A 13,322-nucleotide genomic window follows, 5' to 3' on the forward strand; every position below is an offset into this window, starting at 1 on the left:
AAAATGGATAACCTCACATTTGTCAACATTGTATTCCATCTGCCAGACCCGAGCCCATTTACTTAACGTATCCAAATCCCTCTGCAGACTGCACTGGTAATGTCCTCAAAAAATTCCACTAAATTAGTTAGGCATGACCTGCCTTTTACGAACCCATGCTGCGTCTGCCCAATGGGACAATTTCTATCCAGATGCCTCGCAATTTCTTCCTTGATGATAGATTCCAGCATCTTCCCTATTACCGAAGTTAAACTCACTGGCCTATAATTTCCTGCTTTCTGTCCAGGGGCGAAATTCTCTGCAGACCGTCGTAACGCCGATTTCCGGCGAGCAAAATTGGAGTAGATGACTCCGGCGTGGGGGCCTTCTTTTAGGCGGCTATTCTCCGTTCCCGGAGGGGCCAGCAGCAGCAGCGATACGCGTCAGTTTCACCAGCTGCGGAAGTGGTGAGACCCGGCGTTTTTTGGAGGAGGAGGAGAGAGACAGACCGGCATTTGGGGGGGGGGGGGGTTCCGGCATTTGGGGGGGGGGGGGTTCCGGCATTTGGGGGGGGGGTTGCGGCATCGGGGGAGGGGGGGGTTGCGGCATCGGAGGGGGGGGTTTGGGGGCAGCGGCGTGCAGAGAGGGGGGGCGACGGATGCCCGGGGCCAACGCACCGTCGCCCCCCCCCTGTACGCCGCTGCCCCCTACCCCAACCACCCCCCCTCACCACCCCTACCCCCCTCCCCACCACCCCTACCCCCCTCCCCACCACCCCTACCCCCCTCCCCACCACCCCTACCCCCCTCCAACGCCGCCCCCCCCATCTCTCGCAACGCCGCAACCCCCCCCCCTCAACGCCGGGTCTCCCCCCCTCTCAACGCCGGTACCCACACTCCGTCCCCCTCCCTCTGAAGGCCGGTACCCACACCCCCCCCTCTCTCCTCCTCCCCCCCTCCTTCCTCCTCCCCCCCTTCCTTCCTCCGTTAGTGGGGGGGGGGGTACGGCGTTAGTGGGGGGTGGGGGGTGGGGGGGTCCGGCATTGGAGGGGGGTAGGGGTGGTGAGGGGAGGGGGTTGGGGTAGGGGGCAGCTGCGTGCAGAGGGGGGGCGACGGTGCGTTGGCCCCGGGCATCCATCGCCCCCCTCCTCTGCACGCCGCTGCCCCCAAACCCCCCCCCATGCCGCAACCCACCCCCCCCCCGATGCCGCAACCCACCCCCACCCCCCCCGATGCCGCAACCCACCCCCCGACACTGAACGGCGTCAACCATCATCAATGGTTGACGCCGTTTTAAAGCTACTGTGATTTTCGCCGACGTGACCCATGGCCACGTCGGCGGGACTTCGGCCCATCCGGGCCGGAGATTTGTGGAAACTAAAAAAAAATGAAATCCCGCCGGCGCCAGCTGTTTTCAGAGGCTGCCGGCTGGATTTGCACAGCGCCGGTTTTTGGCCGGTCAGAGATTTAAAAACCCTGCGGGAGCGGGAATAACGCCGCTGCCGGCCGATTCTCCGACCCTGCGTGGGGTTGGAGAATTTCGCCCCTGTTCTTAGACAATGCAGAGCCTGCCTGGGGGTGTAACTTTGTGGTCAGTTTGGTTCTGCCAGTGAAATCATCGGGTCACAGTCGTGGGTCACCATTGCTGAAGATTAAAGCCACATAGTTAAAGCTATGTTGGAAATTCTTCCAATCTGATACTGACATCCTTCACTCAGTAGCACAAGGAAAATCACTTAACAAAATAAACTTGGAGAATGGGAGATTTCCTTCAGGTTGAATTTTCCGTTTAGAGGTTAAACAAAATCTGCAGGGGGTAAGAAATTGGTCTCCTCCGTCCCACTGGTGTTAATGCCGTGAAAACTCTGGAGCAAAGCTCGGACCTGAGGAAAGGATAGCACCAGCATGGACTGGACGGAGTGAATGGCCTGTTTCTGTGTCGTATACCTTATGTACAGATAATGGCAGAACCCTTGCTCCTGACCTTTTCTGATGTGACCTACATGACATTCCCATTGCTGAGGCGTCTGTGCCAGAGGCGTCTGTGCCAGAGGGGTCGGTGCCAGAGGGGTCGGTGCCAGAGGGGTCGGTGCCAGAGGGGTCGGTGCCAGAGGGGTCGGTGCCAAAGGCGTCTGTGCCGGAGGGGTCGGTGCCAGAGGCGTCTGTGCCGGAGGGGTCGGTGCCAGAGGCGTCTGTGCCGGAGGGGTCGGTGCCAGAGGCGTCTGTGCCAGAGGCGTCTGTGCCAGAGGGGTCGGTGCCAGAGGTATCTGTGCCCGAGGGGTCGGTGCCAGAGGGGTCGGTGCCAAAGGCGTCTGTGCCAGAGGGGTCGGTGCCAAAGGCGTCTGTGCCGGAGGGGTCGGTGCCAGAGGCGTCTGTGCCAGAGGGGTCGGTGCCAGAGGTATCTGTGCCCGAGGGGTCGGTGCCAGAGGGGTCGGTGCCAGAGGCGTCTGTGCCAGAGGTATCTGTGCCCGAGGGGTCGGTGCCAGAGGGGTCGGTGCCAAAGGCGTCTGTGCCGGAGGGGTCGGTGCCAGAGGCGTCTGTGCCAGAGGTGCCGGTGCCAGATGCGTCTGTGCCCGAGGCGTCTGTGCCCGAGGGGTCGGTGCCAGAGGGGTCGGTGCCAGAGGCGTCTGTGCCAGAGGGGTCGGTGCCAGAGGCGTCTGTGCCAGAGGGGTCGGTGCCAGAGGGGTCGGTGCCAGAGGGGTCGGTGCCAGAGGGGTCGGTGCCAGAGGCGTCTGTGCCAGAGGGGTCGGTGCCAAAGGCGTCTGTGCCGGAGGGGTCGGTGCCAGAGGCGTCTGTGCCAGAGGCGTCTGTGCCCGAGGGGTCGGTGCCAGAGGGGTCGGTGCCAGAGGCGTCTGTGCCAGAGGGGTCTGTGCCGGAGGGGTCGGTGCCAGAGGGGTCGGTGCCAGAGGCGTCTGTGCCAGAGGGGTCTGTGCCAGAGGGGTCGGTGCCAGAGGCGTCTGTGCCAGAGGGGTCGGTGCCAGAGGGGTCGGTGCCAGAGGCGTCTGTGCCAGAGGGGTCTGTGCCAGAGGCGTCTGTGCCAGAGGGGTCTGTGCCAGAGGGGTCTGTGCCAGAGGCGTCTGTGCCAGAGGTGTCGGTGCCAGAGGCGTCTGTGCCAGAGGGGTAGGTGCCAGAGGGGTCTGTGCCATAGGGGTCTGTGCCAGAGGCGTCTGTGCCAGAGGTGTCGGTGCCAGAGGCGTCTGTGCCAGAGGGGTAGGTGCCAGAGGCGTCTGTGCCAGAGGGGTAGGTGCCAGAGGCGTCTGTGCCAGAGGGATAGGTGCCAGAGGTTGGGGGGGGGGGGGCCGTATCTGCAGCAAAAGCTGCGAGATTCACTCCGGGTCCTTGCTAGCCCCCTGCAGAGCTGGGAACTCGTGTCCCTTTGATCCAGGAATTTCAGGAGTAAAACTCCACCGTTTGACGCCGCAGTGGGGCATCGTCCCAATAATGGAGAATCCAGCCCATCATTTTTTTCACCACCATAGGACACAATCTGAGGCTGGATTAAGAAATAAAAATCTTGGCCGTGTCCCACTGCTAACTGCAGCTAAATGAACAACTGGGAGATTACTCTGCCTTTTGTATGAAACCTCAGTATTCTCACTTTCTCTCACTCTACTGATGTATCGGTCAATTTCCATAGATACAATTAGCGGTAGCTTTGGCTGAATTATCCATCACTTACACGGAGGGAGTTGGATGTTAAAACTCCCCATTCCACATGTGACAACACATCGCTCCACCTCTTCACCAACTGTCTCGCAGCCTCTGTGTTGTTGTTCTTGCTTGTCGGGCATTCATCCCTGAATGAATCTCACTCTCTTTAGGTTAAACATCAGGGAGATCAAAAAACACCCCTTCAGCCCCAAAATATTTCCTTTCTCTCAGGGTTGTGAGTCTTTGGAACGCTTGTCCCTGGAGAGTGATGGAGGTACGCTGACTGGATATTTGTAAGGCAGAGGTAATAGATTCTTGATTAACACGGAATCAGGCGAAGGCAGAATGTGGAAGTGAGGTCACAGTTAGATTCAGTCATGGTCTTATTGAATGGTGGAGCGGGTTTGAGGGGCCGAATGGGCTACTCCTGCTGCTAATTCATACTTCATATGTTTGTATGTCACAAACACTGTTCACTGCCCATCCTGACTTGGGAATAATTCGCCGTTCCTTCACTGTCACTGGGTCAAACAGCACCGTGGGTGTACCTACACCACATGGACTGTCGGGGTTCAGGAAGACAGCTCACCACCACCTACTCAAGGGCAATTATGGATGGGTAATAAATACCGGCCTAGCCAGTGAAGCCCACATTCCGGAAAAATTATTTTTTTTAAAACCTGCCACAGATTCCACACTCCCCACCCGTCCATCTCAGTTTGAGGCAGGTGACTGGCAACCTCGATTTACTCTTTGATCCTGAGTTGAGTTTCAGACCCACTGCCTCACCACCAGGAGGCAGCTCTTCCATCTTTGTAAACCCATCCATCTCTGCCCCAGATCTGCAGCTGAACCCTTATCCGTGTCCTTATTACCCAAGTAAGATGTCTTACAACACCAGGTTAAAGTCCAACAGGTTTGTTTCAAATCACTAGCTTTCGGAGCACAGCTCCTTCCTCAGGTCCTTATTACCCGAGGCAACGATTGCAATGCTCTCCTGGCCAACCCATTATCCTCCATCATCCATAAACAGCCCATCCAAAACCCCGCTCTCTCTACTCTGCACAACATCAATATCCACTCACCCAGCAGCCCTGTTTCTGCTGATTTATATTCCATCTCCGCAATACCTTCCGTTTTAAATCCTCATGTTCAAACCTTGCCTGGCTTCAGTTGGCAGCTTTTGTCTGGTTGCACTGCCGTGAAGCATCTTGGGGAATGTTTCAATGTCAAAGGCGGTATATAAATGCGAGTGGTTGTTGTTCCTACAACCACCATCCTGGAAATCAGAAGAGTTATTGGAATAAACCGAAACTTGACCCAATGTCCATTCTTTCCTTTTGTTACAGATGGCAACCAGTAGTAATAATAATAATCATAATGATAGTAATAATCGGGAAGTTTACCCGTCTGGGACTTTTGGAAAAAAAGAAAAGGAAATAAAATTGTCGTAACAGCAAGTAAATCGCTGCAGTTAATTGCTCAGTCTTCACAATGACGGGCTCTTCCTTTGCTTTTATCCCTTTCTTAGAATCCATTTCTTTATCTAAGATGTGCTAAGTATTCTTGTTTATTAATAAATTCATTCATTTTTTAAGTTTAGAGTACCACATTCTCTTTTTTCCAATTAAGGGGCAATTTAGCGTGGCCAATCCGCCTACCCTGCACATCTTTGGGTTGTGGGGGTGAGACCCACGCGGACACGGGGAGAATGTGCAAACTCCACACGTACAGCGACCCAGGGCCGGGATTCGAATCTGGGTCCTCAGCGCCATGAGGCAGCAGTGCTAACCACTGTGCCACTCTCGCTAAGTATTCTTGTAAAGGAAAAGTGAGTTACAGGTAAAGTATTCCCCACCAAAGGGCAAGGACATCTTTTTCCAGAAACTCCCTGTAAGTGTCTTGGTTTCTGGAATCCCCTGTAGTTGGATTCAGATAGAATCTAAACAGTTATCCACTAACCTAAAGGAACTTCCAACAGCTAAAGTAATTAGCCTGTATTTGACCTGTGGATGTGCCTTGCTGTTTGACCACTTTCCCACAGAGTGTATCTGAGCTTTGGCCTCGAATAGTGAGGCTGGATTAGCAAGTGAAATTCTCAACCTTGTCCCACTACCACATTCACGTAGATAAACGAACAATTGTGAGATTACTGTGCCTCTCATGTGAGGTCGCAGTATTTTCTCTTCCTTTCACTCTACTGATCTGTCAAATTCCATAGATTCCCAATTAGCCAATCACTGACCTGTGTACAATTAACCCAATTTGGATTTAGCAATGTGAGTGGCAGAACCTAAATGAATAATATTCTTTCCTTTACAAGTTTAAGTCCAAGGAACAACTTGCAGATAAAAGTGGAGGGTTTAATACCAGGGCCAAGACACTTTGCGACCCTTCCTCACCTCCACTACACACCCTGTGACCTCACTTTATGCCTGGGTTCCATTACCAAACTTAATGCCAATGTCATTCTGATTGTTTAACATTGAATGGAAACTTGGACCTTCATCTTTGCTGCACTTCCAGGTCTCCAACTTGTCGGAGCCCCATTCTTGGCATCGTCAGCTTGTACCCAGCCCCGGGACTATAATGGCATTAACCATGGGCCGACTGCTTCAACCCATCTTCCCTCGTAACTCTCCTTCCTGTTATTCTCTTTTTACCTCTCCAGCCTTTCTTTTCTTTTTACGTCTCTAGTTTTATGTTGTCTTCTCTTCCAGATAAACAGGCAATGAATGGATCCCACGTCAGATGGTAAAGTATGAATCTGGACACAAACCTTTTACCTGATAGTTCCGTTACTTACAGACATCAGAGTCCTACTTACTCACCAATCCAGTGTCCCTCAATTACTTTTTCAATATAAAAATTAACCCAGAAACCTGGTAGATTGCAGAGCAGGAGGAGGTTACAGACATGGGGAGGGAATAGGCCATACATAGATTTAAAAACAAGGATGAGAGATTTAAAATTGAGGTCTGTGCCGGCTGAGATCCTCCATCAATGGACACAGGAGGGCGAACGTTGAGTTAGGATTTAGACAGCAGAGTTTTGCACAATCTTAAATTTATAGAGGGTGAAAGACGAATGCTTGTCATGAGGTTGCAGAGATAGTGAAGTCTAGAGATAACAAAACCTGGAGGTCAGGTAATTTCAGCAAAGAAGACTGATAAATCTGAGCATATTCAGGCCCTTTAGAGAGCCCCAGGCAAGGAATCACTTTTGTAGAGTTTTATGAATAGTAATGGATAACTTTTGAGTTTCTTTTGAAGTATATGATTATTAATATATTTATTGTGCTAAATGGCAATCATTTTAAGAACAACATTATTTTCAGTCCTGTCCATTGCATTTAAAATCCTCATCCTGGTTAATTCCGTCCTCGGGCAAGTCCTCTGACACCGTACCTTTGGCGAATGGCAGCAACAGACCATTTAACTGTTAGAGTCACTTTTGGGAACTCTCTTCCTAAACTCTTCCTTTCTGCATTTCACCTTTAACGACCTTCTCAAAACCCATCTTTTCAAACAAGCTTTTGGTTGTAAAATGGAAACAGAAAATGTTCGAAATATTTGACAGGTCCTTCAGCATCTGTGGAATGTTTCAGCCCGTGAACTTTCATCAGAACAAGGTATTGGTTACCTTTCCCAACACTCACAGCGCGACTCAAACACGACTCAACCACGACACGGGAGGCAGAGGCAGTGGCAGAATGGTGACACTGGACACCAGATATCCAGATAGCTCAGATAGTGCAGCACAGTGAAGCAATGGATAGCTCAGCTAACGCCCTGGGGACCCGTATTCCAATCCCAGATGGTGAAGTTTCATTTCCCTAAAAATCTGGAATTAAAAGTCTAATGATGGCTATGGAATAGAATCATGGAATCATAGCATCTCTACACTGCACTGACCCTTGGAAAAGTTTTTAAATTTAGAGTACCCAATTCATTTTTCCCAATTAAGGGGCAATTTAGCGTGGCCAATCTACTTATCCTGCACATCTTTGGGTTGTGGGGGCGAAACCCACGCAAACACGGGGAGAATGTGCAAACTCCACACAGACAGTGACCCAGAGCCGGAATCGAACCCGAGTCCTCGGCGCCGTGAGGCAGCAGTGCTAACCATTGCTTCACTGTGCTGCACTAGGGCACCCTACGCAAGCCCATGCCTCCACTGTATCCCAGTAACCCCACCTAAACTTTTGGACATTAAGGAGCAATTTATCACGGCCAATCCACCTAACCTGCACACCATTGGGCTGTTGGAGGAGACCAGAGCACCCGGAGGAAACCCACACAATCACCCGAGGCTGGAATTGAACCTAGGACCCTGGAGCTTTCAGGCAGTAGTGATAACCACTGTGCCACAGTGCTGCCGCTAATGATTGTCAGAAAAACCCACCTGGTTCACTGATGTCCTTGCGAGAAGGAAATCTGCCGTCCTTACCTGGTCTGGCCTACATGTGACTCCAGACCCACAGCAATGTGGGTGACTCTTAACTGTTCCCCTCTGAAATGGCCCAGCAAGACTCACAGTTCAAGCGCAATTAGAGATGGGCAATGACGCCCATATCTCATTTCTTCCATCGGGCAGGAGATATAAAAGTCTGTGAGCACGCACGAAGAGATTCAAAAACAGTTTCTTCCCCATTGTTACCAACTCCTGAATGACCTCTTATGGTCTGAACTGATCTCTTCACACATCTTCTCTATTGAGTAGTACTACACTCCGATGCTTCACCCGATGTCTGTGTTTATGTATTTACATTGTGCATCTATTGTATGTTTTTCAAGTATGGAATGGTCTGTCTGGACTGTACACAGAACAATACTTTTCACTGTACCTTGGTACACGTGACAATAAATTAAATCCAAATCCAAATCAAAGAATTTAAAAAAACTATCCATTCTTTTATCTTTTTGTGTTCTCTTCTCCTCTGGTAAAGCTTGTTTCAATGTTTTCTACATAAAAGGCACTAAAAGAAAAACCCTAGGACCTTTACACTGCACATGCTACAATCATTAGAAACTGCCGTATGGTCGCCATACCAAAGTTGTCTTTGGTATAACTGGGACTGCTGGTCTTCACACCTGGTTGGAAACAACAATGGATTAAAAATTAAACCTAAAATATTTGGTTGGTGATTGCATTTCGAATCTGTTCAGGCAGATGTCCAGAAACAGTTTCTATATAAGCTGCCTGAAATTCAATTCGAACTGAAGAGATTTTGGAAATGAAAAGGTTAAATTGGACGAACCTGGCTTGAGGCATTACCATGACGACACCTCATCACATGACTGCTTTTAAACCCTGATAACTCCATGTAAGTAGATTAGAACTGTCACATGGTCCATCCCCTCAGGCATCAGATATTATTTCTCAAGAAGACTGAATGTCTCACTTCATGAGAAAGTAATACATTGAAGACAGGAACATGAGGCTATTTATGAGTTACTGATGTAACGTTTTGTTCCTTTATTTTTACTTACTGTTGAATCTCTTTGGTGCATTTAGACAGAGAGCCCTTCTGTGCACGTCTGGACATTGGGCAAAGATTCATGATCATTGAGGCCTCATGGTCAAGCAGTCGACCTACATTTATTGCTGATCCTTGGAACCAATTCGTAAAGAATCAGGATAAGAAATGGAATGCCGGACCACTGCTACCATCTGAACATAGATAATAGAAAAATACAGCACAGAACAGGCCCTTCAGCCCACGATGTTGTGCCGAACCTTTGTCCTAGATTAATCATAGATTATCATAGAATTTACAGTGCAGAAGGAGGCCACTCGGCCCATCAAGTCTGCACCAGCTCTTGGAAAGAGAACCCTACCCAAGGTCAACACCTCCACCCTATCCCCATAACCCAGTAACCCCACCCAACACTAAGGGCAATTTTAGACACTAAGGGGCAATTTATCATGGCCAATCCACCTAACCCGCACATCTTTGGACTGTGGGAGGAAACCGGAGCACCCGGAGGAAACCCACGCACACACGGGGAGGATGTGCAGACTCCTCACAGACAGTGACCCAAGCCGGGAATCGTACCTGGGAGCCTGGAGCTGTGAAGTGACAGTGCTAACCATTGTGCTACTATGCCGCCCCGAGGCTCAGAAATGGGTTCTCGCTACACTCCCCTGGTGCTGACAGATCCCAACATGTGGGTCTTCTGTAGCTGGTCTCAACTCCCAACCTAAGCTTCGCAAATCTGTTAAAGCCATTTGGTCCTTCCAGCAGCCACCAGTTCATCCAATGTTTCAACCCACACACAGTTCCCCTTTAATCACTCCAACTAGGTGATGTCAGCATGTCGTTCCATACTGTGACCAGTTACATCACTGCAGCATGAAATACGGGAGAGAGACGCACTTGGGTCATTCCTTCAGGACCTGAGCAGTCAGACACAAGCAATTCTGACCACCTGTTTGCTCCGGAATATTGTCCCAGCCCCACCTGCCCAGTGCCTCAATCCTGAAGATATTGGACCAGGAAATTCCCAGAACCAGGAGGGTATTAGAATTGAGGGCAAGATTTTATGGCCATGAAGAACTGCAGGCGCCCAATGTCCTGGCCAACATTATTCCAGCGATTAGCTCCATAATTCCTCACAGTGCTGTTTGTCACATCTCGCCGTGATCACATCCCCCTGCGACCCCCCCCCCCCCCCCCCCCCGCCCCCCCCCCCCCCCCCCCACGAGGAACCCGCCAGCTGCCCTCAAAGCCAGGTCCCGCCGGTTTGGACCTTGTCTAATCCACGCCGGCGGGACTGGCCGAAAACGGGTGGCCGCTCGGCCCATCGGGGCCCGGAGAATCGCTGGGGTGGGGGGGGGGGGGGGCACTGCAAACGGCCCCCGACCGGCGCGGTGCGATCTCCGCCCCGCCCAAAAACCGGCGCCAGAGAATTCGGCAGCCGGCGTCGGAGCATAGGGGCGGGATTCATGCCCCCCCCCCTCCCCCCCACTCGATTCTCCGACCCAGCGGGGGGGGGGGGGGGGGGGTCGGAGAATCTCGCCCATAGTCTCAATAATGGAGAATCCAACCCGCTGTCTGCCTGGCTGAGTATATACAGCTCTTTTGTTTTGTGTGATAGATTTCCTGCATCTGAGGTATTTTGTTTTTGATTGCAAAGTTGATTGGGATGTCCTGAGGATGCCATAAGGGGCTGAATCAATGTAAATCCTTCCTTTCTTATCACGGCGAGATGTGACAAACAGCACTGTGAGGAATTATGGAGCTAATAGCTGGAATAATGTTGGCCAGGACATTGGGCGCCTGCATTTCTTCAAATAGTATCATGAGGTACAGCACCTGTATCTACCGAGAATGTTGCTTAGAATCACAGAACGTAAAGGGCAGCACAGTGGCTCAGTGGTTAGCACTGCTGCCTCGCGGCGCCGAGGTCCCAGGATCAATCCCGGCTCTGGGTGACTGACCGTGTGGAGTCTGCACATTCTCCCCGTCTCTGTCAGTGGGACCAGAAGCTCCCGGCAGCAGGAATGGCCATAAAATCTTGCCCTTAATTCTAATACCCTCCTGGTTCTGGGAATTTCCTGGTCCAATATCTTCAGGATTGAGGCACTGGGCAGGTGGGGCTGGGACAATATTCCGGAGCAAACAGGTGGTCAGAATTGCTTGTGTCTGACTGCTCAGGTCCTGAAGGAATGACCCAAGTGCGTCTCTCTCCCGTATTTCATGCTGCAGTGATGTAACTGGTCACAGTATGGAACGACATGCTGACATCACCTAGTTGGAGTGATTAAAGGGGAACTGTGTGTGGGTTGAAACATTGGATGAACTGGTGGCTGCTGGAAGGACCAAATGGCTTTAACAGATTTGCGAAGCTTAGGTTGGGAGTTGAGACCAGCTACAGAAGACCCACATGTTGGGATCTGTCAGCACCAGGGGAGTGTAGCGAGAACCCATTTCTGAGCCTCAGGGCGGCATAGTAGCACAATGGTTAGCACTGTCACTTCACAGCTCCAGGGTCCCAGGTACGATTCCCGGCTTGGGTCACTGTCTGTGAGGAGTCTGCACGTTCTCCCCGTGTGTGCGTGGGTTTCCTCCGGGTGCTCCGGTTTCCTCCCACAGTCCAAAGATGTGCAGGTTAGGTGGATTGGACATTCGGAATTATCCCTCTTTGAACCCGAACAGGCGCCGGAATGTGGCGACTAGGGGATTTTCACAGTAACTTCATTGCAGTGTTAATGTAAGCCTACTTGTGACAATAAAGATTATTTTTTTTAAACTGTGTTGTTGGAAACTTGTTAATTCAGTATCGGAGCCCTGCCACGCTATCCTGTTGCGGAAATAGACCGCAATCAATTTCTTATCATGCAAGAGTTTAAAAATTGCTTTTGGGAAAATAAACAATGGGATCAGCATTTCCTTTACTTGCTGCTGTGGTTCGTGTTCCAACAAAAGGGTAAGGATTTTAGAATGGTTCCCATCTGATCACCCCAGGTTCCAAAGTAGATCGTGGCCTGTGAATTTCTGACTTTCTCCAAATTGCAGAGATCTGACACATCCCTCTTCTGCTTCACCTCCATCGAACTACGAAACACCCCAGGGTATTGTGGATAGACTCCAGAGATTGTTCTCCACTCAGCAGTGAAGGTTAAGAGGAGATTTCATAGAGGTGTTCAAATTCTTGAACACTTTGAAAGCATAAATGAAGAAAAGGGATCAGTTTATTCAATGGTTGGATAGCTAAAGTGGGTGCAGGAAAATATCAACAGCATAGGTTCAAACACTGGATTGGTGGGGAGGGGTACCTCGTGGGGTTTCTCTCCTTCCTCTGACACACGGCGATATCAAGGCAGAATTCCCGATTAGTAACAAGGGGCAAAATTCTCCGACCCCCAGCAGGGTCGGAGAATCGCCTGGGGCCGCCGAAAATCCGGCCCCCGCCGTGGCAGAGATTCTATACCACCCGGGAAGTGGCGGTGGCGGGAATCTCGCCAGTCCAATCGGTGAGGCCCCTGCGGTGATTCTCCGGCCCGGATGGGCCGAAGTCCCGCCGCTGGGAGGCCTCTCCCGCCGCCGAGGTTTGAACCACCTCTGGAACGGCGGGATCAGCGGCGCGAGCGGGCCCCCGGGGTCCGGGGGGGGGGGCGATTGGAACCCGGGGGATGCTCCCACGGTGGCCTGGCCCACGATCGGGGCCCCCCGCTCAGACTCCGGCCCAGTGCCCTGGGGGCACTCTTTCTCCTTCCGCCATGGCGGCCGCGGAAAAGAAACCCACATCGCGCATGCGCCGGTGGTGACGTCAGCGGCAGCTGGCCGCTGACGTCACTGCCGGCACATGCGCAGACCGGTGAAAGCCTTTCGGCCAGCCCCGCTGCCGGGGGCGCCGGTTTTTTGCGCCGGTCTTCTGGTGCCAACCGCTCCGGCGCGGGGCTGGCCCCCAAAGATGGGGAGAATTCACCACCTTTGGGGAGGCCCGACCCCTGAGTGGTTAGCGCCACTCCCCTACTCCGGGACCCTCCGTCACGCCGGGTAGGGGAGAATCCCGCCCAAGGGCAGTACATGAGGAGAGAGAAATACCAAAAACTGTTTCCTGTGGCATAAAAACAAATTCAATTCTGGCCAAAGAAGCAGAGATTGAAAATACAGAGATTATTTTTTACCCAGTGAGTTATTGTGATTTGAAATGTACGACCTGGGAGGGTGAAGGAAGCAGATTC

At 51.7% G+C, this 13,322-nt stretch overlaps 1 long non-coding RNA gene across 1 annotated transcript; it reads left to right on the forward strand.

Annotated features, from left to right (window-relative positions):
- The first annotated feature begins 4,209 nt into the window (after positions 1 to 4,209).
- On the forward strand, positions 4,210 to 9,427 carry LOC119953274. Its single transcript, XR_005457981.1, has 3 exons — positions 4,210 to 5,471; positions 6,350 to 6,383; positions 9,147 to 9,427. It is a non-coding gene; the product is annotated as an uncharacterized LOC119953274 (long non-coding RNA).
- Positions 9,428 to 13,322: the final 3,895 nt, after the last annotated feature.

This window comes from Scyliorhinus canicula, chromosome 18 (assembly GCF_902713615.1).
Source record: "Scyliorhinus canicula chromosome 18, sScyCan1.1, whole genome shotgun sequence".
Lineage (NCBI taxonomy): Eukaryota > Metazoa > Chordata > Chondrichthyes > Carcharhiniformes > Scyliorhinidae > Scyliorhinus > Scyliorhinus canicula.